We start from the raw sequence: 4,544 nt of genomic DNA, 5'->3' as shown, positions 1-4,544 counted from the left end.
TTATTTGCTAATTTTATTCTGACATTTCATACTGCAATATAAACCGTTTCTTAGGTCACATGTACCCTCGATTTACAACATTTTGTAACGCTGAACATAACAAATGCGTGGTCAGACAAATAAGAAATATCCAGTTGAAACAAATAACCTGTCATAGGACAATTGATTGGCGACTCCATGGAGTGCTGTGTGCACAACGACCATATATGTTAAATTAAAAGGAAGGTCAGCGTTGGCCGTAATATTGATGGTTTATTGATAGCAGAATCGATTTTCAATCACACAGTGGTGATCTTCAGTGCTGGAATTTAAAAATATCACATAGCGATCAGTGAATAAAAAACAAAAATCAAATACACCTGAGTATAAATCAACTGTTGGAAAGAACATACATGTGGTATACAAATTAAACACTTGCCAAATAAAGTATTGTTAAGTCTTCACGTGACACACGCCACATAGAGGGCGTTCCAAGACCCTGTCAAACCGAGATCTGCTGTATTGGTGAATGTAAACAGCGGCTTCAGTTATTGTGATCATTTCTCAGTTTTGGTTACTGGTAACTTGATACCAGTGCCTATGAGTTTAATTTGTACAACACAGGTATATTCTTTCCAACAGTCGGTTTATATTCAGGTGTATTTGTGGTTTTTGTTTTTTATTCACTAATCGCTATGTGATATTTTTAACTTCCAGCACTGAAGACGATCACTATGTGATTGAAAATCGATTTTGCTATCAATAAATCATCAATATTACGGCCAATGCTGACCTTCCTTTTAATTTAAATGCAATATCAATATCAAGATTCTAAAGATGATAGCACAGTACAATAACACAACGTCTACTTGTCTTTATACTACATGTAATATTGCCGCACAGAGTCGCACATTAGCAACCAGTGACAATAATAACGTCCGTATGACCGCATGATCTTCACAACAGAATACGTTGTCCTCAGAACAACAGATGCTCGAAGCGATCTCCCTGCATGTCCAGACATTTCGCAACCCGCCGGTTCATACAGCTCTGGTTCCTTCGCAGTACAGCTGCATCCACATTAAGAAGAGCATCATGAACAAGCGCTACCAATACTTCCGCACTCGTCGGCGGAGTAGAGTACACGTGCGTCTTCAGGTGTCCCCACAGGACGAAATCCACGGGATTTAGGTCAGATGAACGCTGTGGCCATGCAACTGGACTTCCACATCCGAGCCATTTCCCTGGAAATGTTCTGTCCAAATACTGTTGCACATTAATTCCGGAGTGTGGAGGTGCACCATCATGTTGGAACCATATCCTGTGCCAGACATATAGTGGAACATCTTCCAGCGCATCAGGCAGATAGTCTAAGAGGAATGCATGATACCTTCGTGCAGCCAACCGGTCAGGCAACATGTAGGGCCTCCAAACCACTGTCACCCAGTATTCCGGCCCAGACGTTGATACCAAAGCGAAATTGATATTCAAGGTTGCAGGTGACGTGCGGGTTAACCTCACACCAATGGTGGGCATTGTGCAAATTGAAGACACCCTCGCCACGCGGAGTGGCCACGCAGTTAGAGGCGCCATGTCGTTAATCGTGCGGCCCCTCCCCCCAAGAGGTTCGAGTCCTCCCTCAGGCAAGGGTGTGAGTGTTGTCCTTAGCGGTAAGTTAGTTTAAGTAGTGTTTAAGTCTAGCGACCAATGTCCTCGGCAGTTTGGTTCCTTAGGAATTCACACACATCTGAACATTTTGAAGAGACCCTCACGAGTGAATGCTGCTTCATTCGACCATATTACGGTGTTCAAGAATTCATAGTTAGCTTCCTGTTGTTGGAACCATTCACAGAATTGCATCCACTGATGGAAATCTACTGGATGCAGGTGTTGCTTGAAAACATAATGATAGGGGTGCAGCCCGTGCTCGTGTAGCACGTTAACGTCCGTGCGTTGCGAGACACGCAGCTGCCATGCTACGCTACTTGTACTTCGCTGAAGTTCTTGGTGTATGACCTCCAGAATAGTTTTCAAGTGCTGGAGTGGTGGAAGGAAAGAACCTGACTCCCGAAGGCGCAGCTCCAGACGACGAAACACATTTTTATCTGGATGGCGTCGACGAGCCGGCCTCTGTGGCCGAGCGGTTCTAGGTGCTTCAGTCCGGAACCGCGCTGCTGCTACGGTCGCAGGTTCGAATCGTGCCTCGGGCATGGATGTGTGTGATGTTCTTAGATTAGTTAGGTTTAAGTAGTTCTATGTCTAGGGAACTGATGACCTCAGATGTTAAGTCCCATAGTGCTTAGAGCCTTTTGAAATTTTGGCGTTGACGACGATTTCTAGCAGCATATTCATGAGCGGCAACACCAGCCCGGTTGTCAGACGCACTAAAGACCCGAAATATATGACATATTCATCGCTTGTGTGTGCCATAGGTCTGCCACACTGGTTTAGAGGTTTACAATGATACGTGTACTCATGTACATTGGAGTTTGTCGCAGGTGCATTGCTCTGCTGGCAACCAGTCCCTGTCTGGTAGAGCGCGCAAACAGTATAAACACTCGTCAGTACTGCGAGCTGTTCCACCTACCGCGCCTTACCCCTCTGACAGATATTGTTCTGCATGATTCATCCCAATACCGCTAATTGTTTCTGCATGATTCATCCCAATACCGCTAATTGTGAAATGTTCAGTTTAGAATTAAACTGTTTCCCTATTGCTAATAGACATAAGGTTTCCACAATCACATCGATAGAATAATAATAACAATAATAATATTTTTTATTATTATTTATTTATTTAGCGTATGACTAATACATAGACATATCATAAAATTAAATTAAGTATACATCTCTACATATTGACACACAAGAAACTTAAGTTTGTCTTTACGACTGAATATCCAGTCCTTTAATCCAGCGCACTGCATCTGGAGTTGCTAACAGGAAGTCCTCTTCGGCGCCGTGATAGGCTCGAATCCTGCATTCACTGACAATGTGGTAAACAGTCTGGTATGGAGCCCCGCAGTCACAGGCTGGATTAGGCAGCTTCTTCCACTTAAAGAGAGCATCCCTGCATCGGCCATGGCCGGTACGGATTCTGTTGAGAGTAGTCCAGGTCTTGCGTGGTAGGTCGAATCCACTTGGAAGTTTAGTACCTGAGAAGATGTTGTGCAGGCGCACATCTGCCACTGCTTCCCACCGACATTTCCATTCTTCAAGTGGCTTGAAATCCTTAGCAACCATGTCAGAAGCATCGCACAGAGTTGGATGGCGTAATTTCCGTCTCTTACGTTTTAAAAGTGGCAGGTCGCTATGCACGGGTAGGTTAGAATTCCTGGAGATCTTGTGGAATTCTCTGATAAGGGCAGTACATATGCGTAGATCAGGAGTCGTTATACCGGATAACAGTGGCTAGTGGGTGGTGCTAATTGAGCAACAGTGATTACAGGCAACCAGATTATCCATAGGATCTCCTGGCAATGACATATCAACTAAATAATAATATTAATGCACTGAGATGCGTACTAAACAGCATGCGGTTACCAAACTCAATCTTCAAAGGCATAATTAGTGGGACCGTCGTGATAACACATACAAATAGTAATCGAGTTCAGACATTATTCGCAAAGCACGTTGCTAGTTCTACTGGTAATGTAGGCCGTAAGGAAATGTAATGAACCTGAACGAGGCAAGAATAATAGTTGGTACTAATATATGGCATCATTGGAGGAGGGTACAAAGAAAACAGGTTTCGCATCTAGTAGATATAGCGGTGCGAATAAATTCATGCCTACAACATGGAAAGGACTGACCAATCTTCCATTTCCTTCCATTTCCATGATTGTAGCATGTAAGTGCAAATGTTTTCTAGAGGACCCGCTACAATCACTGTTGACGGTTAAGATGCCAGATACTGTACCACCTGGACTACATTTACAAAATAAAAAACATATGCCTCAACCCAGGATCGAACCATCGACCTCCTGCATGCTAATCCAAAACTCTGTCCACTGCACCAACTGTACAGCACTTCGAAATTGTGCTGATAGATATAGTTACCGTACAAGTGGTTGCAGTGTCGCCAGATTGCCATTCTTTAACATCGTTTTTCTGCCAGATGTACTCGCCAGACGAAATTTTGTGACAGACATTTTTATCGCTGGTTTGTGAGAAGTCGCGCTGCGAAGTCCGAGTGCGCGAAATTCGCTTCACCCTGTGTACTGTGTGTGCCAACGGCCTTGCCGCAGTGGTAACACCGGTTCCCGTCAGATCACCGAAGTTCACCGCTGTCGGGCTGGGCTAGCACTTGGATGGGTGACCATCCGGTCTGCCGAGCGCTGTTGTCAAGTGGGGTGCATTCAGCCCTTGAGAGGCAAACTGAGGAGCTACTTGATTGAGAAGTAGCGTCTCTGGTCTCGGAAACTGATATACAGCCAGTAGAGTGGTCTGCTGACCACATGCCCCTCCATATCTGCATCCAGTGACGACTGTGGGCTGAGTATGACAGGACGGTCAGTCGGTACCGTTGGGCCTTCATGGCCTGATCGGGAGGAGTATTTTTTTGT

At 44.7% G+C, this 4,544-nt stretch overlaps 1 pseudogene; it reads left to right on the top strand.

The window, feature by feature from the left end:
- Positions 1-4,207: 4,207 nt before the first annotated feature.
- LOC126482919 (5S ribosomal RNA) lies at positions 4,208-4,325 on the top strand (annotated as a pseudogene).
- The last annotated feature ends 219 nt before the right edge of the window (positions 4,326-4,544 follow it).

Source organism: Schistocerca serialis, chromosome 5 (genome assembly GCF_023864345.2).
Source record: "Schistocerca serialis cubense isolate TAMUIC-IGC-003099 chromosome 5, iqSchSeri2.2, whole genome shotgun sequence".
Classification (NCBI taxonomy): domain Eukaryota; kingdom Metazoa; phylum Arthropoda; class Insecta; order Orthoptera; family Acrididae; genus Schistocerca; species Schistocerca serialis.
Note: the sequence above shows the minus strand (reverse complement) of the source record. Positions and strands in the feature narration are given on the sequence as shown.